Genomic DNA, 25,390 nt, shown 5'->3' on the forward strand with positions numbered 1-25,390 from the left:
GTCCAGTGGCCTCCAGTATGTGGTACAAAGGATATAAAAGTTAAAAGGTGTCTTTCAATATCGTAGACTAATTAGGGGTGGCCTAACTTCCTGAGGGAATGTGTAACAATACTCAGTAGTGACAGAAAATTGAAACCAGGCAGGAGTTATTAGGAGAAAATGTACTTGTTTGTGCTCCTCTGTCCTTTAGCACCTTTTTATATCTTACTGAAATGTAACCTGGACGAAAAATTTTCTTCATTCTTTGGAGCATGTGCACTTAGCCCCTAAAGAAGCATTTTCCTCCTCAGTGTGAAAGTGTGATTACGTGGCAGCCTTGCTTTCTTAAAATGTGGAGATTTTTTTTCCTTCTTTGTCCTTCATTTTTGTTTCATTTCACTTGCATTGCTGAGGCTGGTACTATTTTGCTTTCATCTCTAGAGTGAAAACAGGCTTTGTGTTCATGAGCTTCTAATCGGAAGTGATGACAAGCCCTTGAATGGAGCACTGTTGCCCTTGTCCTCGTGAATATGCTATCCTTTCTGCTATCATTGGACATGGAACTGTAATAAAGGTCAGTTTCTGCCACTGGATATGTGTAGAAGTTGATCCCTGTTATCTCTGTGCAGGAGCACCTCATAGCGTCATCCGTGGCTGTGCTGAACATGATTTCCTCCACTTCATGGAAACAAGATGATGCTTGTGCGTTATGAAAAGAGTGTAACTAGTTTCCTGGGGAGAGACCATGAAGTATTTATGTTATTAACTCGTTGGGATTTTAATGAAAAACACTACAATTTCATAACATAATTTTAATTTTCAGGCAGCCTAAGAGCATTCAGTGTAATGTCATTAAAGTGTCATTCAAAGGAAGGTGTAGCAAGAAACTTCCTTTCTTATATGTGTTTCTTCTGACCTCCCACTACACCCCCTCCTATGTGGAGTTACATCAGATATCAGGTCAGGCACTAGGGACTCCAAATGGACTTTCACTCTACTTTTCAGCCTAGGCTACCGGCTTTTTCTAAGGTGTCTGCAGTTGTGGCTACACTGCTATTCATACCTAAGATAGCAAAGGAAGTGGTGTCCTATGTTTGACTGTTACGGTAATGACTGAAGGGTATGTAGAATCATAGAATCATAGAATAACCAGGTTGGAAGAGACCCACCGGATTATCTAGTCCAACCATTCCTATCAAATATCAAATATATATGTACTTACATCTCATTCTTTCATCTTCAGAAATAGTCTGCAGGAACTAGCAAAATCATCTTCTTTCTGTAGCTTGTTTATGATGTGGGGACCCCCAGCCCTCTCTGGGGACCTGACTATGGTGTGTTTTCCTTCTGTGCTGTTGTTATGACAGTGGAGTTTATGTATGGGGAAACTAACTCAAACTACGATGGTCTGCTTGATAGTACAAACAGACAATTTACAGTTATGTTTTAGGGGAGCCCTGGCCTTTGGCTTCATAGAATCATAGAATAAGCAGGTTGGAAGAGACCCACTGGATCATCGAGTCCAACCATTCCTATCAAACACTAAACCATGCCCCTTAGCACCTCGTCCACCCGTGCCTTAAACCCCTCCAGGGAAGGTGACTCAACCCCCTCCCTGGGCAGCTTCTGCCAGTGCCCAATGACCCTTTCTGTGAAGAATTTTTTCCTAATGTCCAGCCTAAACCTCCCCTGGCAGAGCTTGAGGCCATTCCCTCTTGTCCTGTCCCCTGTCACTTGGGAGAAGAGGCTTCATTATGGAAGAGAGTAAGGAAAGATGAGGGGAAGAGCTAGTTGTTGATGAACTGGGTACGGTTGTCAGGGCTCTCTGGAAGTGGGCTGATAGAGCCAGAGCAGCCAGATTAGGAGTGTTGCTGTCAGGTAGAACGTGAATTGTGGAGGTTTATTTTAGTGGAGAGTGGTATGAATTCCTAAGCAGACTTGTCCAGAAAATCATCGCAGGTCTTATGCGTTGGATGCAGTAATTACATTATCTCAGATGCTTTTTCAGCTGCTTTGTGCAGTTCAGTCCAGGATGATTTCTCTTCAGCAAAATTTTCAGGAGTCACAGTGGTGGCAATGTACAGCCTAGGTCCTTTTGTTCCCAAAAGAGTTTCTGTGAGAGTTTCTCAAGGGAATGATTTACTGTCTCTTGCCCTATTCCTTTTCCAACACAGCAGAACTATTCTAGTGACCTCAAAGCCAATACACTCCAGTGTCTCTGGATGGAGGAAACAATATTTTTGGCAATGTAGTTTTGAGCGTTATTCTCCCTTTAATTTCTAACGTTTTTGTGGATGCTTCTAGCAGAAATCCTGACATTTGAAGCATCTTGTGGAAACTAGTCCCTCCAGACATACTGGAGAGATAACTTTTGCTCTTCATGCCGTGGTATCTCCTCTGAAGTTGAAGCAGTTTCCTGTGTGTACATAAATGGAAAGCATGTCATATCCTGGCTAATTATGAGCCTTTTGCTCTGTCTTAATCAGACCATGAAAATTCTTTTATTTATTAAGCTGTCTCATAGTCTATGGCTACTGTTGTGTGTCAGAAGGTTTAAGAACAAATTTCACTGTGTTATTTCACTTCTGAAACTTTAAAAAATTCTTCTATAGTGAAAAAATATTTGGCTTATTTCCTTGCATTATTGTAGTCTTTTCTTCCTATATCTCTTGCTTGTACAAATATAAACTTTCTCAGCTAACTAACGCAGTGCTGTGCGTATAAGGACTCTTCATTATCCTGCCATTTGTTAAAATGAGAAAAAATTGACTCTGCACTGAGCTGGATGAAGAAAGGTGTCACTTCTTGGCATTGGTGCATTTCCATTGTGCAGGGTGAAGAGTCAAATCTGCAAATTTATCATCTGGATTATAAAGCTGTACAGTACTTCTGTGGTGTGTTTGTATTGCAGATTGTCTTACCTGAAAAGGTTTAAGGAATTAGACTAGTTACAACACCTCAGGTATTAATGACATTTTATGTCATGGTTAATTCTGCTACTGTAAGTTTAGAGTAATGCTATTTAGAGGGAAGGTATTGGAACCAGTGTAATGAAGATCAGGAGCTTGTATAGGACCTATAGCTAAGAGAAACCTAGGTATTTGAGGGTGTGAAATTCTGGTGTTGTCAAATAAAACTGAAAGAGGATAAGCAAATTTATGTGTTAGTATTGATATTGTGGTATTACAGTATAAACTGCTGTAATACTGTTGATTAAAGAAGATGTTCTCACTGTACTTCTTGAAGATCTTGTCTTTTAAGTCTATATATACTTCAATTAATGCTATTAATATAGTAAGTTATCTTAATTATTTTTTAAAATGTTTTCATGATTTTCCAGATGGTACCCTGGATATAATGGGAACTTGCCCAGTCGTTTTTGACTTTCATGGGCTGATAACAATCTGTTTATAAAAGGTTTGAAATCCTCTCTTCCTATATTCATGTTCTGCTTTGGCCTTGTTTATTCATAACTGAATGCCTGTGATTATTTTAGTCATCATGTGCTCAGTATTTGATGCTTTGCATAGTAGAACTGGAATAAACTTGCTGTGCTATAGGATGTTCGGTGCATACTTAAGCCAAGACTATTTAGCTGTCTCATTTCCTTAGCAAGATTTTAAAAATTAATCGTGGAGAGTGGTGTAAGCCAAGAAAACAATAGTTGAAATAGATCAGAAATTGAAGTTTCATTCTTGGTAGTGTTTTGCTTGGAGAAAATATTTTGATAACTTTGTGCAGAATTCACAACAATCGCAATGACTTGTTTGTGTGCCTGAAATTCAGATGAGCAGGGATAGAGGAGTTCTCGTCCAGGCTGAGCGTGCTGACTTAGTTTCTCCAGCTTTGAGACTGGAGTAAGCAATCAAATGCTTAATATTGGTGGTAGAAGTGGATTTGTTTCCCTTGAAGGTTGGAGGGGTGGCCATTCGTTTAATAAACCCCAGTCAGAGGCCAGCGAGTTGCTGTAGTATAGATTTCCAAGCAGGTAAAGCAGTGACCCCCTTTGCATTTGAGAGATTGCTTTGGGGTCTGCATGTGGGAGAGTGCTCCTGTTTTTTTCAATTTAGCAGCATCAGGGAGGGAGGGAGGCCTTTTAAACATCTTGGAAAATGTTTTGTTTCCAAGGACTCTCAAGTACTAATGTATTCTTACTAAAGTTTGCCATTGGAGTTTGGTTTTTAACTGTTTTGATTGTCATATTACCAGTTTTATGAGGATAATTTTATAGCTTCATTTTTTAATCTTAAAAATCAAGGAGTGTCCTTAATACCAACACATTATTGCCTGTATAACAAAAAAAACCAAACCAAAGCAAAAAACCTCACCAAATACAGACACCTCTACCCAAAGCAACCTCCTCTTATATTGTCTATATTTGTTCCTTCAGAGAAAGAGGTATGTGCGCTGCTGTGGGATGCCTCTTAATGAGTCATGATTCACTCTTGCATGTGATTTACTAATTCCAGCATAGGTATGAGAGTGTGGAATGGTTTCTGCTCTCTTTCTTTCTGAATTAATATTGTGTTTTGGTTTTGTTTGGTTTTGTTGTTGGTTTTTGGTTTTATTTTCTGACAGGCAGTTAATCAGTCTTAATGGACTAGGTCTGAGTGGGTGAATCATGGAACAAACTAGACTTGAGGACAAGGGTTTAGACTGTAGTTTATACAGTTTAAATGCTTAGCAATGCAGGAAGGAAGGCCAGGGGAAACTTTGACCTTATGTGGTGTGGATTTGACTGTATTTTGGGGTAGCCAGCATGTCATGTGCATGCTGATTGCTTATAATCTGAACGTTGCGCATTTAAACCCTGAGTGGTGGAGACATCTGGGAGGACTCTCTGAAGCTCAGTGAGGCCTGAATTGCCCATATGCATCTTAAGACAAATCATTAGAAAAGGTTACCTAGTCCCTCTGTAGGGGAACAGACCTTTGGGCCATGTTTCTCAGCAGTTATGCCTCAGCTGAGTAAATAGGCCCTCTGAGCAAGTGCTACGTTTGACAACTGAAACAGTGTCTTTCATACTTTTGGGCTCAAGCATGAACTCAAGCCCTCACGCTTGCACCTGAGAATATGTCGGCAGTCAGTCTTGTTTCCTAAATGAATGGATTTTATGATCTGTGCTGTTGTAGCTCTTCAAGTATCTTCTATACCTCCTTGGTTCCATATACATTCTTAGTTGTTTTCTTGGGCCTTTTCCTTATAGCTTGGTCCTTTATACATCAGCATAGAATCATAGAATCACCAGGTTGGAAGAGACCCACCGGATCATCGAGTCCAACCATTCCTATCAAACACTAAACCATGCCCCTTAGCGCCTCGTCCACCTGTGCCTTAAACCCCTCCAGGGAAGGGGACTCAACCCCCTCTCTGGGCAGCCTCTGCCAGTGCCCAATGACCCTTTCTGTGAAAAATTTTTTCCTAATGTCCAGCCTGAACCTCCCCTGGTGGAGCTTGAGGCCATTCCCTCTTGTCCTGTCCCCTGTCCCTTGGGAGAAGAGCCCAGCTCCCTCCTCTCCACAACCTCCTTTCAGGGAGTTGTAGAGAGCAATGAGGTCTCCCCTCAGCCTCCTCTTCTCCAGGCTAAACACCCCCAGCATGAAGGGAGTATTAAATTCTGCCGCTGTGATGGGGTGTCATTTTCATCTTTAATTACATAAACTCTTTCTATACGATCATTCAGTTCTATTTGTATTGTGATAGTCTAGTCTTGTCTCCTACTTCTAGGATTTTCACAAATGCAACACAAAGAGACTTCATCGAAGAAAGACCTTAGACCTACTTTACCCTATCCTGCTTTTCGTGTAGAACTAATATGAAATTACTGTAAGGTACAGTTCCATTCGGTTTGAAAGGAGATTATAGTGCTAGTATTTGAGAGTCAGAGAAGGCATAAAGTGTGCCTGCGTCAGCGCTTTGTTATTCAATATTGTGGCTGGCGATGGGGTGACCATATGCAATCTACTGTCTCTGGATGGCATAAAAGATTTTGTTTAGCTGGGGCTGCCTTAAGCTGTCACAGGTTTTCTTTCATTTACAATAGCTGCCTTAAAATATAAATGACCGCATTTATTACATCAGCTTTTTCCTCGTTTGGAATACCCCAGATAAAGTTACGTTACACATAACGTATGTTCTTGTTCCTGTAAGAATTAATTTAATTACTGCTGTAGATAGGTGAAGGATCTGTTGCGTCTGAGATGTTAATTTTACCATGCTTTAATTAAGAGGTCAGGTGTGAAAGGCTGCTGAATACCTCCCACTTAAAGATGCTGGATAGAATGGTGGGGGGATAGAAGGCATTGATAAGATGAGTTTTTTACTGTTCATAGGTGTATCAGCTTTCCTTCTGTATCTCATTACAATGACGATTGCATCTGGAAATTCATACCAACATTCACTTGTGTTTTCTAACGTTAAAAGCTTTTACCATCTGGGGTATTTGAAGCACCAAACCAGCATGTCTCTCCTTTCAAAAGAGATGGACGCGCTCTGATACCACAGGTTTCTGTTGAAATGTCAAGACTGCATCCTCTTGTCCAGTGCATTTGAAGAATGGGGCTGTGACTATTCTGCACCCCTGTGGTCTGGCACAAGGGAGGATGTGGGGCACATGTTCATCAGAGGACAACAAGTGCTACCGTTTCTGAACACCCAGTTGCTTCCTCCTTATGTCTCGCTGTGAGTGTGAGCAGATTCCTTTCAGCATTTAATATGGAAGTCTCGTTTCTGGCTAACTCAAAAAAACAAGGAAATGGAATTGGAAAACTTTCAGGAAGAAAGCAGCAAAAAATGAGCAGGCAAGAGGAAGGTGTGACTCATAACAAGATTAGAGAAAACTAGACAGTAAGAAATGCCTTGCAGTAGGGTGGCCAGGTCATCCCTGACTGACCTTATGCTTACCTGGCAGCTGGAGCAGAAATGCTGTAGGTAACAGCAGATCTTCACTGGCCAATGTTTGAAGTTTTTCTTGAGACTGACCTGTTGCACTTCTACAAATAATAAGTGACCAAGTAAAGTAGTACTGTAGTACTCCAGACAGCTGTGGAGAGGACAACTGATGATTTTTATTAACATCTTTTTCATCAGTTATTGTCTGTTTGAATTGCTGATTCATTAAAATGTTTGTGATGTGTGGTACAAAAGGTTTCTTTTGAGAAACTTGTCTCCTTTTTCTTAGATTTTCTGTTGCTGTTTTATGTTTTATGTGGTGGTTGCTTCCTTGCTTTTAAATGAGAGCAGCAGTTCAGCTATGCTTCTGCTTCCCTCTGAATCCCTGAAGGAAGACTGGTGTAAAACTGGAAAAATACAGAGTTAAATATTAACATGCACTGCTGAATTAACACGTACCACTGAAAAAATCAGGAACATTTAAAACTACAGCATGCCTGGTCATTTTATCGTAGTTACTAGCTAGAAATTGGGAATTCTTTGTTTCTTGAGTGCTCTCACCCAGGCTGCTTCCTCTTTTGTAGGTTATAAGCTTAGGGGAATAGTCTCATGTGGTGAATTAGTGCTGGGGCGTATAGTAAGTTTTTTCAATGTAAGAGGTTGATTTTTACTTTTTTTCCCCCTTCCCTCTGTACTTTGGCTTGGAAATGGAAGTTTCATTGCCTTTCTGACTACAAGAGCAGCCAATGTTAATAAATGTTGTCATTTGATATTGATGCTACAGTAACTCCTTACAGCATACTCAGAATTGGGGTTCCTCTTGGGTTATGAAGACACATAGCCACCCCCATTTGCATTAGCTAAGGACTTAATTAGCTAAGGTTGCAAATGTGACATTTCCTTCTGATGACTTGAAATGTCACCACCAGTCTTTGCTGAGATAAAAAGATGCACTAAGGAAATGGTTTTGATGAAGAGTCATTTTTCACTCCTAGCAGTTTGATTTGTTCAGAATGTATTTATTCTGTCTTGCTGGTTACCTCAGTTGCGTGGGAATCCCAAGGTGTTAAAGCTCTAATCTTTGCAGAGCAGCTCAGATATCAGCTGTGGTAAAGCAGAAGCAATGCAGCCTGTGTCCCTGAACTGGAAGGGCTGTATTGGTTAGTATTGGTTTGTGGGATGATATTGCTGAAGCTTCTCTCTGTATGTTTAAGAACTATGAGCGATAGTACACAATTAATTCTTCATAAATACAGTGGTGTGTTTTGTATTAATTCCAATTACTTGCATTTGCGCAATATCATCCCAAAGCCAGGGAGGCCTTGCATTTTCATGAGGCATGTGCTTTTACCATCAAATAGTCAGCAAGATAAGTAAATAAAAATGAGCCATGCAAAGCATGAATTGCTTAGAGGTGGGGGAGACCTACTAGACTACACGGCAATTCCTCATGCCAGTGAAGAATTGCTTCAGCTGGATTTGCTTTAGAGGACAGATGAATAGTTCAGTAAAACACCTGATCACATATTCTGTATCATGTGGTGGAAGGTCTCCTGTGCTTCAGTTTTTGCTTCATAAGCAGCAATATACTAGAGAAATTTGTTGCAGGCTGTCTCATTTAAAGTGCAACAACGCTCTGAACAGAAACTGTTCTGATTACGTAGATGTGCAGTTTTGCTTTATGGGATGGTTTTTATCTCATCGAAGAAGAACGGGAAGGAAAGAAAGGTAAAGATCTGTGAGTATGGCTATCTGTGAGAGCACAAGTGTGTGTATGTGTCTGTGTTTGACAGTGTGAGAGGTCTGTCCATGTTGTATCAATTGTAAGAATAAAACGCCTACTCTGCCTGATGGTGGGGAGGGAATTCAGAAAGACAACGCGTTGCAAAGAGAACAAAAGCCTCACTGCATTATGGCTGTGTGCAGCGTTGTTAGTGCTAAAGCAAGCTGCCATTTCCTATTACAGTAGTGTCTCGTGTTCATGAAACAGATGCTGTAATGCAAAGTGATTTAGCTCAGTGGGAGCTGATATGTCTAGTTCTGGCACAGACGTATGAAATACGTGGTCAAAAAGGCAGGCAAACTTGTTGGTGTTGGTGTTTTAAGCAGCTTCATCTGGTTACTGGACGGGAAACTGCAGGCACATTTGTTTCATTCCATTGATTTCTTGCATTTTTCACCTTTTGTCTGTTATTGTTTCCTTACCAGTATTTGTATTTGAATAGGAAAAAAGCTGTGTGGTAAATTATGTGCATTCCCACTGCTTTCCAGGCCATGTTTATGCATGCAAAGAATTATGGAGGAATTAAAGAGAGGACCAAGGCTCAGAAATTCTTTGGAAGAGCTTGTCAGATTCTTAATTAATAGGCATATAGTAGAGGGAGTGAAATCTGTTGCTCAATACCATAATAGGCAGTGCAGTGCTTCTGCCTCTCTCCGTCATCTTTAACAGATGGATTTATTTTTAGTAATGAGACATCTATCTCCTTTCCATCTATTAAAAGCCAGTTTCAGAGTCAAAAATCAGTTGGAAATAACATGAAAAAGTTTAGTGGTGAAATGTGTTACTTCTGGATGTGTTTTCCACCAAATCCTGGGGATGGTTTTTTTCAGTTTAATTTGGTGTATTGCTGCCTTGCTGCATCTTGCATTTCTGGATTATTTAGGTGTTGTTCTGATAGTACCAAATAATGATGTCATTATTCAGACTGTTAGAAGCAGCTTAATAGAATTCCTTACAGGGCAATCATTAATATACTGTTGGTGTAAATAATTGGTTTTAAACACTTGCTATGTGTGGACCCTTCAGGACTTTTTGTTAGCTGCAGATCTCTGCCTATGTGACTTAAGTCTATTTAAAGCAGACTTGCTTTTCTTCGTGATCAGCAGGTCCAGGGAGGTTCTTCTCCCTCTGTATTCGGCACTGGTGAGGCCGCTCCTTGAATCCTGTGTTCAATTCTGGGCCCCTCACCACAAGAAGGATGTTGAGGCTCTGGAGTGAGTCCAGGGAAGAGCGACAAAGCTGGGGAAGGGGCTGGAGAACAGGCCTTATGAGGAGCGGCTGAGAGAGCTGGGGGTGTTTAGCCTGGAGAAGAGGAGGCTGAGGGGAGACCTCATTGCTCTCTACAACTACCTGGAAGGAGGTTGTGGAGAGGAGGGAGCTGGGCTCTTCTCCCAAGTGACAGGGGACAGGACAAGAGGGAATGGCCTCAAGCTCCGCCAGGGGAGGTTCAGGCTGGACATTAGGAAAAATTTTTCACAGAAAGGGTCATTGCACACTGGAACAGACTACCCAGGGAGGTGGTTGAGTCACCTTCCCTGGAGGTGTTTAAGGCACGTGTGGACAAGGTGCTGAGGGGCATGATTTAGTATTTGATAGGAATGGTTGGACTCGATGATCCGGTGGGTCTCTTCCAACCTGGTGGTTCTGTGATTCTTTTCTTCTCCTGATGCAGTTCAGTTAGGAAAGTATTTTCACACTTGTACACCGAGTAATTAATGTCATACTTAAGCAGGTCAACAAGCAGACCACTTTCGTTAATCTGTCCATGTGTGAGCTCTAGCTGAATGCAGAAGGCAGGGGGAGAGGTTAGATACCTGTTTGAAATCCTGTGGGATTTACTAGATGCTTTTTAATAGGTTTTCAAACTATTCTATATCATTCTGCAAGCAGGATGTAATTTTTCCAGAAAAATCTGAAGCGTTTGACAACTGGTGAAAAAAAACAGCTGCTTTCTCTTAGTTTTGTAAATAAGATTTCTTTAAAGAAGCTGTCTAATGTCTCTGTGCACCTCCATTTCGTAGCTATAAAAGAGGGGAGATGACCAGGATATCAGAAAGGTTTACTGGTAAGAAGTGACCCAGGAACTTATTCCAGGAGGCTTGTTTTCAGAGTGTGTTAACTATTGATACTTCAAGAACCCTTTATAGTATTAATGTTTCACACTTGTTGTTCCTTTCAGTCTTGGTTGATAACCATCTCATAAAAGTGACCTGAGACTAAATAGGTTGGTGCAAGGAATATTTTGGCTTTTTAGCTGATAAACTGCTAATTATAAAAACTGCAACCTGTATAGTAACAGAACAACAGATAACAGACATTGAAGGGTTACTGTTCCAGAGGAGTTAGGTCATTGAGGTCCATGGATGAAACATCATTTCCATGGAAGAAACCATGGAAAGGTTTCTCTGTTGTACTGTACAAATCCTACAAAAACCTACCCATTTCCTTTCACCCTTCTGTTCATGCACAGAAGTTATTCTCCTAATTTGGCTCCCGCTGCAGTCTCTGTGTCTATATACTATAAACAATGCTACCCTTTCTTCCCCCCTGTCCTCCCACACATGCTTTTGAACAACTCTAGTTGCTAGGATTACAGTCCTCATGTCACAGAGTGGGGGTAGGGGGGAATAGTGTCCCTTCATCATCAGCTTCCTTTTGCGATCATCTGTTCTTCATTGCATTACTTATTTTTTTTGAAAGATATATTTATTGTAAGACCTTTCAACAGTAACACTGCTCATGCTATGCTCCTTGATGCTCTTTCCTGCATTTTTGTTTAAAAAGGTGTGGAAAGTCTGTGACTAAGTTGGGGAGTATTATTTAATTTCATTGTATGCTGTAAGTTTCATTAAATGCTGTAAGTATGCCTTGCGCAGGGACTACTTTCATTTGTCGTGAAAAGGGACAAGTGCTCCAAAAAGGCAGAGGCAGTGACACTTTCTTTGTTCTATTCCTTCTCCATCCTCCTTTTACTCCTGCATTCAGGTTTTACAGATGTGGATGCCAATTGTTTGATGCATCACATACACTGCAGAACTGGGCACGTTTCTCCTTCACAGGAGGTGTGTGGAAAATGACAGCTTTCACATTATTTCAAATGGCCCAGCAGCCATCCTTTGATGTGCTAGACTAGTTTTTGCAGTCAAGGATCAACACTGAGTTAGACTCTAAGACGTAGCAGGATGGGTATATATTCTCCTTGTTTTCTAATAAACATGCACTTCTGTATAGTAGTACGAGCACTGTTGTTATGTTTTTTATTATTTTTAATTTTTTTAAATGTGGATCCTGTTTGTCAGCATTCTTGAGGTACGGAGCTCAGATCCAGAAAGTTTTAGTGCTTATTTTATTACTATTCACTGTAGTCTTTCCTTGGAAGGGTTAATAAGTGCAGTCATTCTAGAATCTATGTGAAACCTTATGTTTGAAATGCCTTTACAGTGTTCAGAATAGTCACAAGTTCTCTGGAGCCCACTGGACCTGTTTCACAAAGTTTCTTCATTTTGGAAGAACCTGTGGTCTTAAACGTGGGTCTTAAAACTTCACCTGCAGTATTCAGGAGTAAATTGTTTAATGATAGTGCTACAATTGAATGATTCCTCTCAACCAAAAGGCCTGACGTGTGCTATGATGAAGAGTGATTTTTTTTGAACAAGCTGCCTTTAATTGCTGTACTCTTGGGAAGGAAAAAAACAAAGAGGCAGGAAGACATGTCATCCACCTGAGGATATGATGTGATAGAGAGGGGCAGACGTTCAGCAGTTGACAGTACGGTAAATTCAGGACAATACTCCATAAAAATCAAAGAACAGAGAAATGTCTCAGAGTAGCTTGTATTAGGCTACAAAATCTTTCTGTTTAAACTTCCTCTTGGGAAGCATACAGGAGACTGTCCAGATTTGTTGGATATATCCTCTCTGCTAGGTCTTCTAACTTAATGCTTAATTTTCTGTTTAAATGCTTAACAGGTGTTGCACAAGTATCAGCTGGGAGGTTGAACAGAGAGAGTGAGAAGTGAAAATCTCATGGTGAACAGTAGTTAAGAAATACTGCAAAGGGTTGTTTGGGAGGAGGCGACATAGTGGAATAGTTATGAATGAGACTTTTGCACGAGGTTTAGGGGAGGTTGCGGAGAATATATCCTTTTACCTCTGGCAACTTCCAGTGTTGCAGCGTCATTACTGATGGTAGCTAGGGTATGTACTTTTGCTGCTTCTACTTGGATATCCAAATATTTCACACGTGTAAGTCATTTAGAAAATTTACTTGAGCCTTAAAATAGTTTCTTGGTTGGAACATATGTTCTATATGTTTTGCATAGTACTTAATTTGAAAGTTAATAATTCAGTTACTGCACTCTCATCTTGCTTGAGCTGCATGGCTGACACGTAAGCAAAAAATAGACCATGGTGCTTGCCAGAAAGGAAATCTGTGCGTATTTTGCCCTCTCTAGACCATTTTGTAGGAAGCAGGGGGCACCCAGGATACTTTCTTCAAGCTGCAAATCAGCTATTTAAAAGCAGAAATTCATTTTGCTGTTACTGCCTTACTGCTAGTAATGTACTTGCAATGTGTGTCTGATCCTCAGGGAGATCCATAGGAACCATGTGTTAGTGATTGAACTTAATTGGACTTTCAGAGGAATTCTCCCCCACTGCAAACCAAGGGAAGCAACAGTCCTTTGGTGCTCTGAATTAACATTAGATAAAAATAGTTCATGTGAAAGTTAATTATCTAATGGCAACACTTACAATTACTGCTATGCATAATAATGTTTGCTACAGTATACTTAGGCATTTTACTGTCTTGTGGTGTAAGGAAAATCTGTGATCTTCCTTGAGGAATGTTGGTGGAATCAGGGTATATGTATTTCACTTATTGTTCTCGGCCTTTGATTCTACATTCTAGCCAAAATCATCCAGGATGTATGTTTGTTTGTTTGTTTGTTTGAAAAGGTTTGACTTCTGTTTTGTTTTATTTAATCTCTATTTTCATAGGCATTTATTTATGAAGTGTGGCTAAAGTTGGGGCATGATTTAACCCAAAAAGTTTGTGCAGGGCAACAATCCAAGTTTGACATATTACAGGCAACCTGTAGTCAGCGTTTGGCTCTCATAAATTTATACAAGGGGAAAAAAAAATACTAACCTCGGTGTCTTCTGTAACAGCACTGGCACTAGAGCATAAGAAAGTCAGATTACGACTTGAGTGCCTTTGATTTATCCTGTGGCTAAAGAGTAGGCATTGGACAGAGGATTTGTTCCTGAGTAACTGTAGGATAGAAAGAGAAGAATGTTTAGAACACTCCTGAAAAATTTCAAAGTTGATGAATAGAGATTACTCTCAGTTCCATAACTGTGCCACTGCTAGTGTGCTTCTCTCGTTTTCTTTATTACAGTTCCTCTACGGGGACGTCAGCACATCACAGCACCCAAACGGGGTAGAACACTGTAATTCTTCCTGCTTTACAGTTACTGAATAACACAGGAAGACAAGCAGTGGGGCTAGGCATGCAGGCAAAATGTCTCTGCTGGTGGAAGGGGGCTTGGGGTATCAGTGATACCACAGCCTTCCCAGTTGCCCTTACACAACAGGTATGAGCCTCTGGAAATTGAGGGTCAGGCAAATGAAGATGTATGCCAACCAGACCCAGAGATGCGGAGAAGAGGGATGGAGGTGTTCCTAGAGCTCTAGTCCTTACTTCTGGGCTCAGGTAGCTGGTGAGGTGAGATGCTTTCTGAGAGGGAGGAAGAGATAGGAAGTTGATGGGAGTTTTACTTACTCTCCAGAGCAGCATTGTATGGAGGAAAGAATTCCTCATTGACCTGAACACCCCCAAAAACGTATCAACATGTGCATAAATCCTGGGGCTGAGAAAGGAACAGTAGGATAGAAAAGCAATGATGTGCTGTGCATCTAGTGTAGTGCAGCTCCCCAGAGAGCTTTATACTGCACAGCGCGATGGACTGATATTTGATATGATGGGTTACCTGGCAATGCAGGCAGGGGCCCTTCCCTGTGACAAAAGGTGTGTTGCAGACATGTTGGGTTTTTTCCCTCCTACTTCAGGATTACAGCTGTCCCAACTCACACATAAAACTTCCAGGATGAGAAAGGAAATGTCGGGCATGATATATCCAGCTGAAGGAATACTTTTCATCCTGTATTGCCTTTCCCGCTGAAGAGAAGCCGTTATCTTTTCCCCATTCAGAAGTACTTATATACTGCTTCAGAAGCAAAGAGGAGCTTTTCAGTTTCAAAAAGCACTTTCTTCTTTATTGGGAGCTGACAGTTTTTATACTGAGAATATACAGAGGGCATAAAAGTTCCTTTATCAGGATCCAAATAAAATGGTAACGCAGAACTGTGAGTTCTACCTGTCCTGAGGCTCTGTAGCACAGGGTGAAAGACAGCTTGGAGCATGGGTCCTGCTTATATCGTTCACACTGGACTTGGAGAGCATGAGTTGAATGGTAGTGCTTGCTGGTATTTCTATTTATCTATTTTTGGTGGCAGCAGCGGAGAATGAATTTTTCCAGCTGCTATTGCCTGCTCTTGAAAACATGGTAGAGAAGTGTCTGTTGCTGATAGGGAGTTTGGCAGGTGGGTTCCCACTAAAAAGGCCTTAATGAAGTCAGGAAAACCTAGATTTAACCTGGAGCGGAGATCCTGAAACCAGACCTTCTGCAGGCCTTAGATATCACTGAAATACTCTAAATAGCTTTTGCAGATTTGTCTTTCTGGGCAGCTCTGCTTCCAGTTGATTCTTAGGGAGACATGGAGAAAGAAACAGTTGGCAAATGCCAACCTCTTCAGGCAGGAGGAGGCACTTCCCTGAGGGACTGCAAGATGGAAAAGTGGCAGCATCATGTCCACAAGGAAGGAGTTGGCTCGGTGGCACACCCGCTATATCCCTGCATACATGCTATGTCCTTGGCAAGTATTGAGGCACCTGATTAAATAGTGCTGGCTGCAATCGTAAAGCAGACTTTGCTGTTCATAAGAGCTTTTATCCTAGTCCTGACTCGCATGTAACTTAGTGTTCAAGACAGCATAGCAAGAGTAGTGTTAGAGCATTTATATGCTTCAATCAAGCTGTCATTTATGTGACAAAATCGGAGACTTTAACTATTTACCAACTTCAATGGTATTTTTAGAATGTTTAGAACACTCTTGAAAAATTTCAAAGATGATGAATAGAAATTACTCTCAGTTCCATACAGTGTTTTCATATTTGGCTGTATCTTAACCTGCTATGGAATCTAATACTTTCTTGTCACCAAGTGAACCCATGTCTGATGTATTAGGTAAAAACATATTCCTGTCTCCAAATGCTAACAGCAGCACATTCAGTTCTCTGGATTTCAGCAGCTAAAGTGGGTACTGCAGGAAATTTGGCACTGTTTCTCCTTACAGAATAATAAACACAGATGATGTTGCCTTGGGTTTTGTATAGACTGGAAGCTCTTGCTTGTAAAAACTGATTCACAGACAAATGGTGACTCTCGGCTTTAAAAGATAACGGTGCTAGTTGAAGAAGGTAGGCTAAAAATAATTGTCAAATTTTCTAGTAGACCCCAGGATGGTGTTTTCTTTTATTTTAGACTGAGAGACTATTTTATAGCTCATTTTTCTAACAGCTGCATTAGGTTATTGTATTCTATAACACTTACTACTTTTTTCTTTTCCAGGAGGAGTCCAGAACACACTTGCAGAGCTGTGGCTTCTTTCTCCAGGCTCTGCCAAAGGTATGTACTTTACGCATTGTTACTCTCCCCAGTATTCATCTCAAATGCAGTACAGAAACTTTAAGAAAAGTGAGTTTTAAAGTTTTTGGCAGAAGGCTACTTTCTTGATTTTTTTTTTTTGATGCAATATTTTAAGTTAATTCTATCAGAGCTAAACTTGAGAATTCAGGTTAATGCATACAGCAGAGGCCATTGTGCTTGTACTGACTGTTGCAAGTGATGTTCAAGATTAGGATTCCAGCTAATGAGTAAACACCTGGTTTCAGAGGCTCCAGAATAAGAACAGAGCTGTTTGATAGCAGGTCTGCACTGACTTAGGGCAACAAAGTGAGGTGAGGGGTCTGTAGAACAAGTCTTAGAAGGAGCAGCTGAGAGAACTGAGATTGTGTAGCCTGAGAAGAGGAGGCTGAGAGGAGACCTTTTCGCTGTTCACAGCTGCCTGAGAGGAGATTGTGGAAAGGTGGGTGCTAGTCTCTTGACCCAAGTAACAAATGATAGGAAGAGAGGAAATGGCCTAAAGTTGTGCCAGGGAGGTTTAGATTGGGTATTAGAAAAAATTCATTTCTGAAAGAGTGGTCAAGCATTGGAACAAGCTGCCCGGGGGAAGTGGTGGAGTCTCTTTCCATGGAGGTGTTCAAAAAATGTGTAGACATGGCACTTAGTGACATGGTTTAGTAGGCATGATGGGTTTGGGTTGATGGTTGGACTGGATGATCTTAGAGGTCTTTTCCAACCTTAATTTCAAAATCATGGTCAGTGTCTGTTAATTAATATGATTCCCCAAGGTTACGCCCTAACACAGTTGTCACTCCTGGGCAAATAACATGGTATAATGGGAGCACTGTGTTCCTTCCCTTGCTAAGTCTTTGAGTCTTCCTAGCTCTTTCTCTAATTTTTTTTTAATTAAGCACCGAATTAAGATTGTGCTGCTCCTCCTTAGCACCTTGGAATTGCTGGATGCAGTGGAAGTGTTTTCAGCAGATGTTTAAAATTAAGACCTAAAAATAGGAGGACATAGTAAATGTGAACCTGATGTTCAACAATTCAAAACTGTCCTTGCTGTCTGGTTTGTTGTATAACTTGGAAGAACTGAAGTAACTTTTGTAGTGTTAGTTGTTAACATATAATTGCAGAGTTAAGAATAAAGGGTATTGGTTTTCTATAAATGTTACTTAAAGGCCCACAATATAGCATGATATTGCTATGTTTTTTCTGAACTAATGCAAAAAACTGTGTAGCCTAGTGAGTAATTTCTACATTTATATAATAATGCAAAATTCCTGAGTAAAATTCTTTTTCCTCATGAACTCTACATATCGTTTTGACAGTGTCTGCTTGGTAGCAGAGAAAGCAATGTATGATGAAGAACAGTGGGACTCATTTTTTCATTTGTTTGTTTGTTCTTCTTTTGAGCAGAGGTTGGGAAGTGGTTCGTTTTGAACTATCACGCCACATAAGCTTTGACCACTGCAATTCGTACTTGCCTCTGTACTTTCTAAATATACTACCACCCCCTTGTAGCTGGAACTGATGATACCCCAGGTTCTCAATGAGCCTTAGGCAGGGAAGGTGCTGGTTCTCTTCTTCAGTGTCCCAAGAACCATGAACTTTTTCTTTCTTTGCATTAGGAAAGCCAGATATTCCCTGACCCTGTATGAACTCACCAGTACTTTTCTCCCTCCATAGACCCCTCTTTTCAGTGTGGAAGAAAGAACTGAGAATGATTCAGAATTAATTTGCACAATGTTTTTTCAAGTAATTCTCGGCAGGCCATGAGTTTTCCTGGAAGAGTGTTATACAATAGGCCTTTGTCTCCAAATGCATTTATTTATTATTTTTAAATCTAAATGCCTAGCTTGACCTCAAACTTAAAGGGCTTTTTAGTCCTTGAGGCTTAGCAGTTCATCCTTGAAACCTTTTGAAGATGTGACACTTCTGTGAATACACAAGTTGTTGTAAGCCTGTTCAGTACTAGAATGAATACAAATTATTCTAATTATGTCTGAGAGCTTGCTACATTTTAAAGGAAGCAGAGACAAAGCAAAAGTGTTATGAAAGAAGTTTTATGGTTTCTACAGAAGTACATTTTGGATTCCTTGACAAAACCAGTTTGGGGCAGGTATACATTCAGCAACAAGTATTTGCTTCCTACAAGCTTTGAGCTCTGAATTGATTGTGTAAGATTAGTTACTTAGTTAACTGCTTTTTTAATTATTTGTTTGGTACTTGAAACCATGTTCTTTAGAGGCAAAATAAAACAACAAACTAATCTCCATCTTCTCTTTGCTTCAAATTAGTTTGCATTAGGTACAGCATCGTTGTAGCACTTGTCCAACAGGTGATACGACACTTATTTCAATTTGAAAATAGTGTTGCTCAAACAGTGAGGACTTCACCAAGAGGTTTACATTTATCTGCTTAAAAGTGATTGGGTTTTTGTTTTGCTTGTCTTTGATCAGGTAGGAAGAAGTGTGTAGTTTTAACTTAGCCTGTTAAAGTCTTAGCCCTATTTTAGGTTGATTCTGTTAAACAGTTTAGCCTTGAGGAACACAGTTTTCATGTAAAATTCTCTCACGTTAGCTCTGATATTTGAGCTGAAAAGTTCATGAAAATTACTGTCTTCAGAGGTAAGTGTTCCTGACACCAGTTATAGTAGAGGTCTCATAGTTTTCACTGTTACAGAAGTTTCTCCTAGTTGTCTTTTGCCTAATTTTAGATATGCTTTCATCAAATATAGCTTGTTTTCTTCCCTAATGCACACTGACAATTTGAAAACCTTCTCAATTCATCACTTAGTCAAATCTATTTCAAAGATAAAATATGAAGAATGCTGTTAATGAAATTGTATTGAAATTAATAGGAAAGAGAACCCAAAACTGTTGAAGAGAAGGAGAACATGAAGCATTGAGGTAGTTGGTATTGAGGAAGAAGCGGCATCAGTTGCTGCTGTTCCTCCTTGCTGTCTGTTGGCAATAGGGAACAGCAGAGCTCCACAGCAATTTTGACAGCCACATTCATCATTCAAATGAATTCAATTTTACTGTGAAGCTTTTTGCTTATTTAACAAATACAACTCCTTAGTAGTTCATTAAAATAATTTCATGGCCCAGCTAAAAAGTTATGCAGGTTTCTGCCAGTTTTGCTTTGTGGTGCCCTTATGTTTCATCTGACATTTGGGAATAGCACAGTATAGTATAGTGAAAAAATCTGAGTATACAGCCTTGATAGATGTAGCATTAATGTAAACTTTTGCCTCCTTGTGAAACACCAGAAGATGAAGTAACTCAGCACAAGTCCTGGAAAGAGACTCTGGGTAAGAGTGGAAATGAAATGGAGGTCTTTACCTCAGGCTTTTCCGTGTCTACACAATTTTGTCCCTGCAACAAATCTGCGTGTGGCATTTGGAAAGCAAAATTTTTCTTTGCCCAGCACTGCACCTAACGTTCTCAGACCATTCCACTTTGCTTTGCTTTCCCTCACCTCTGGAGTAATTTTAATATGCATATATCGGGGGAGTTCCTAAACGTTTGGCTGCATGCAGCAGTTTTTATCGGATCATTCACAAAATGTGGGAAATCACATACTGTAGAGCTCCTTGCACAGAGACTGCAAGTTCAGGAGTAATGCTGTCACGAAAGGGATGTACTGTCACCAGCTTTTGTTCTCAGACACAGTTGCCAGCAAAAGGAGAGGGCTGGTCATGCTGTCTGCCCTGCCTGCTGCCTCTGCCCGCTTAAGTATGTTTGTGAGTGGTTCTGCAGCGTGGTAAGTGCCGTTGCTGTGGGACACACAGAAACAGCACGGCAACTGGGAACTCCCTGCTTGGGACTGAGTCAGAACTTTAAAGAATAAAATCCCTGTTGACAAGTGTTTTGTGGATTACCTCTGTCTAAGTGTCCATCCAGGCGGCTTTGCCCCTGCTTTTAACAAAATCTGCATAACATCAATTTCTAGATTCAGGTTTCTGGGTGTTTGGGCTCTTCTGCTGATCTGATCTACTGGCAGCAGCTAGCACTTCACAGGCAGATGTTTACCTGCTCTTTTGGGCCAGACTGGCCAACAAGCCCAGAAAGTGTGGTTATGTGCTCCTTTTGGAGGCCAGTGGCTGTGTTCAGGGCTTGGCCTAAAGTGAGTAGGCTTATTCAGAGAAAGATAACATTGTACAGGAGGGGGTGGAAGTGCCATCTCTCTCCCCACAAAACCTACCTCTATGTGTGAGTGAGCAGCAGTTGCAGTACGCTATAACTGGTATCGCAGAACCAGTCCAGCTGGAGTGTGTTCCTTTTAGGTTTGATCTACGGTTAACGTAAGCATGTGAATGGGCTGGAATTGGCCTGATATTGCAACCAGTTTTGGAAACATGAAGTAGAGCAAAGGTAATTTGTATAGAAGTCTGGTCCCGCTGCAGGCACCGGTGCCAGGGAAAGACAGCTGGAGAGAAGGAAGTGTCACAGAGAAGAGAGATGGGACCTGTGAAGTATCTGTAAACTTAACATTTATATCTCTGAATAAGACTTCAGTAGCAGCCAGGAAACAGGGAGATAAGGTATAAGGGAAAGCGTCAAATGATTGAGATATTAATCCTGCTTAAAAAAATACTCTCAAGAAATAAAATTTCATCCTTACAAGAAAACTAAAAAATGCTAAAGCCAAAACTGGTAGTCTGAAGTGCCAAGGTTAAACCTTTTTTTCCTCCTCCCTGTGAATTATTATTGCCATAGGGGGAAAGGCAGAGACTGCTGGTTTTGCTGACCCCAGAACCAAGCTGGGCAGGTTGATTAAAGGACACTTGCACTATTTTAGGATTGGATCTGAATGATCAAGGAGGTAAGTTGTTACTTGCATTGAAACAAGTAAGAGTGGGGGAAAAAAAATAAAAGGAGACGTTTTAGAAAGAAGCTTCAGCAAGTGAGGAGGAGAAACAGCTGTGCTGCGTGCAGGGGACCACCAGGGCTGCAGTGGGAAATGGGAGAGAAGAGGAAGCAGAGCTAGACATGTGGCTTCAGCCAAATCCAAAGAATAGACAGAGCTAATTATAAGGCTTCAGCCACATTTAAGAAAGAGGCAGAGGGAGGATCTAGACTGCAGCTTTGTGACGGAGACACCTTTATAGACTGAAAGTGAAGATTGGAGTGTCTGTGGGCAGTGTAAAGCCTCTAGCCTATACCCACCTCAGGAAAAGGAACAGGGTGCTTTAAACTTGTGCTGAAAGCAAGGTAGGTGATAAACAGGATGATTTATCATAAATGACGTGTCCTTCATGGAGGTGGAGATACCACCCTGTAATCAGGAGGGAAATGAGCTGTCTGGAGAACATTAAGCCAGCCAAAGAGGGAAGGTGCTAGGTTAGGGCTTCCAGACACTGCTTCTTGCTGTGACAGAGGTTCTGTAGGTGACCTTGGGCAGTGCACTTAAGACTAAATACACATTTGGTTCTAGGTGTTTGGAAGTGCCAGATGCCTTGCTTTGGAGGTACAGACAACGATACTTGTTACCAAATACCTAGTTTACCTGAACCTGATTTGTTCTCTTGGCGTTTACTTTGTTGCCCTAACCCGTAATTTACCAAGAAGCTTCTATGGAGCTGTGGTTTCATGACTGACACAAACTGATTGAAGTCCTGGCTGCCACTGAAGGAAATATACCCCCCGTTATCCCAATTTCAGCCTCACCTTCTGATAGCTGTAGTGTTGATAGGACTTGTTTAGGTAAATTGGAAATGAATCCAGCTGAAAATTTGCCCAGCAAAGACAAAATGGTGCCTCACTGACCTGGGGAACCTGCTTTGTGTCGTCTCAGGAGAGAAGCCCAGCTGCAGCTTTGCTGACTGGTTTCTTGTGTGTGATCTGAGGCTTCCGGTACTGATGAAGACGTATGGATAATATAAATCAGGGATCTGATCAACTGTGGCATCTCCCAGGTCCTTTTTTCTGGAAAGTAATTTTTTTTCCCCCTGCATTGCTGAAATGACACTGTCCTTGTTTCTCTAGTTGTCTAATTTCATATCCTTTTCACATTGCTCGTAGGAGAGTCATTCAAAGCTCTCTGAAAGCAATAACAGGAATCATATTACCGATAGCAGGCTTTAGATTATAAATAAATAAATTTACTATGCCTGGGGGTCATGCTGTTTATACTCTACAGGTCCGTTTCCATATCTCATGGTGTATTGTCAAAGACAACCTTGAATATAATTAATCCTTTGTATCCAGTTATCTCTATTACGCTTTGAATTTATGGGAAATCCTTCCTATACTTAGAGGCCACATTTGTCCTAGAATTGATGTAATCCCTGTTTTCATAAAGTGTCTTTTTGGATGAAAGCATCTCAAAGTGCTCTGCAATAACAATGCCCAGACCATTCCAGTACAACTCTTTCTGTGGCTGTGCTACACCACCATTCCCATAAGAAGCCACAAGAAATTGCAGTTGTGGTATTGCTTCCTTGCAAGTTGAAAAGAACTGTCCACAGATGGACAGAGTTGTTATGCTGGGTTTTGGTTGGAACTAATTTTTTTTCTTTTTCCAGCCTAGATGAGCTGGAGAAAGAAAACCAACAAGACTTCCCATGAACCACATAAAAAAAAAGTTTTCTTCCCTGATGTGAAAACCCCTCCCAGAGCAGAATGCTTTCGGGGTGGGTGGGGAAGTTAACCTGCGAGGGAGAGGCTTCACTATCCAAAGAACAGAATGAGACTGTCAAGGTTTGCTCAGCATCTCTGGTGCTCGATTACGTTGCCTCAGCCTGCCAGATTTCCAAGTTAGGTCAACCTCAGTTGGTTCCATAAAGCGTGTGCAATTTTTTTTTAGTGCATCCTGAGAAATTTGAGCCTTTTGTGCTCAGGGTGGATATTAAAATATCCCATGGGACTTCAGTGTAAGCATGGCAGTTAAGGTGACCTCAGTCAAAATGAACTTGGTCTTCCATGGTCATGAAAAATGCTGGGCATAGGCAACATGCTGGTCTTCGTTGAGAAAATGTTTATACTTTTTAAAAGACAGCATTGCTGAGGACTTCATTGTTATGTGTTATGCTGAAAGTGGGAATTGAGAGTTTATCCAAAAGTTCTGCCATTACGGAACTAAAAGCTGCCAGGTTGTTGTTTTGATAAATTTGCCACCCAGTCCATTTATATTGCAACTTTCCTCTCCCTCTCAATGTTTAACTTGAAATAATCACGTATGTTTCCAGAAAGAAGCCATTGCTGATGAAAACTAAAACAAAATGTGGCAAAAGAAGATCTTAAGTTTTAGTAGGACGCATTGTGCTTTCAGAGAAAAAATTTCAGGAAAAAATTCTTCACAGAAAGGGTCATTGGGAACTGGCAGAGGCTGCCCAGGGAGGGGGTTGAGTCACCTTCCCTGGAGGGGTTTAAGGGACGGGTGGACGAGGTGCTAAGGGGCATGTTTTAGTGTTTGATAGGAATGGTTGGACTCGATGATCCGGTGGGTCTCTTCCAACCTGGTTAGTCTATGATTCTATGATTCAGAGTGGGACAAAAGGTTTTTCAGTTTTTGGCTTCAAAATCCCCTCCTTTTCTTGAAAAGCTGTTCTCCCATCCTTTCTGTTTCTCCTTGCCTAACCCAAATACTACTGCTCTCCTTTCCTTTTCATCTCTTTGCTCTATCCAGTGGAAAAGAGGGTAAGGAGGAAACAGAATTGAGAGAAACTCGCTGGTAACCCAAACCTGATGTAGTACTTAAAAAAAACCCATATTGTTTAAAGGAGACATGATGAAAATTCTGAGGAACTGCGCAGAAAATCTTGTTGGGTTAGTACAAAGAATTGTTATGGTGTTTCAGCTTATAATGCAGGAGTAACTCATTGGTAGGGTGTCCTTAAGGCTGTCTGGTTGCGCTTTCAAACACTATAGTGACCTTCCTGATCTGTTAAAGCACTTTTGTTTGAAGGCTTTGTGCTAAGGCACTTGTTCAGAGGAAAGCATAGTTTATTGAACCACCGTCTCCATCTGTAATACCAAAGGGATTTCCTGTCCAGCTATTGAGTTGTCACAAATCTGCTTACTTTAGGAGATTTTGATGGAGTTGCTCTACAAATTGCAGCTCGTGACTGTGGTCACAGAAGCATCCTAGAACATCTCCCATCAGTGTATTGTTATGTCATTCATCTACTGAACATAGTATCTGATTGCACCTTGGCTGTTGTTTCGGTAACCAGCGCTCCACCGTGTTGTACCTACACAAGTTACTCCATCAGGAATTTCCTTAATGTCTTCTGACGTAAGAAGTGTAGTTGCAACTACTGAGATTGCCTCTAAGCCCCTCTTGATTCACCATGCAGCTTTTAATTAATGGAAGGAAAGAAGTGGCAAGGAAGAGAGTTCTCATCAGTTTTAGTCAAGACTTGAAGAAGGGAAAGTAAGACTTCACCTAGGAAAGGCAAGTTGTCCCAAAGTAATTTTTAATTCTGCTGGTTCTCTAGCGGTAGGTGTGTGGTAAAGTGAAAGAAAGGATGGACCTGTCAGGAAACAGTGGTGCAGGAGACTTGGAATCAATGTTTACTGCCATGAATGAGTCAAAAATCAGGATCTGAAGGTTGTTGATTAGAGCCTGTGCAGGAGGAAGTAGAGCGTCTGTTCTTGTTCTGTCATCCCCTCTTCTGTTTGGGAGGGGATAGCATATACTAGTCAGGTCAGATAAAGCAAGAGGCAGGGCAGGTATAAGAAGCTAAGCCTTGTTTACATTTGTGTCTTTACCATTTTTCAGCATGTTAACACTGCAACATTCAGAATTTTTCCAAAAGGCGACTTCAACATAGGTATGAAGCCTTGCACAGGAAGCACACGTTTTTTTGAGGTAGAACAAAATGTCTGCGATTTGCTAGTTTCTGGTGACCACACATCTTGTGCAAGCATAAATTCTTGATCAGCCCAGGAAGCAGAAACCAGTTTTCTCTTTGTGAGCCTCCTCTACAGATGAAAGGAGCTATCTGGCAAAGATAGCATCGGGATTTTCTTTTTAACATGAA

At 41.0% G+C, this 25,390-nt stretch overlaps 1 protein-coding gene across 49 annotated transcripts in view; it reads left to right on the forward strand.

Annotated features, from left to right (window-relative positions):
- Positions 1 to 16,098: 16,098 nt before the first annotated feature.
- The window catches only part of SORBS1 (sorbin and SH3 domain containing 1), a 119,170-nt gene continuing 109,878 nt past the window's right edge, over positions 16,099 to 25,390 (forward strand). For 48 of the 49 annotated variants that reach the window (XM_069863596.1, XM_069863592.1, XM_069863601.1 and 45 more), the window contains exon 1: positions 16,277 to 16,401. The gene's annotated coding sequence lies outside the window, so the exon portion shown is untranslated. Of the gene's footprint in view, positions 16,194 to 16,276; positions 16,402 to 25,390 lie in introns of those variants that run through there. The other variant, XM_069863589.1, reaches the window with a different exon arrangement.

The sequence above is a fragment of the Phaenicophaeus curvirostris genome, chromosome 9 (assembly GCF_032191515.1).
Source record: "Phaenicophaeus curvirostris isolate KB17595 chromosome 9, BPBGC_Pcur_1.0, whole genome shotgun sequence".
NCBI lineage: Eukaryota > Metazoa > Chordata > Aves > Cuculiformes > Cuculidae > Phaenicophaeus > Phaenicophaeus curvirostris.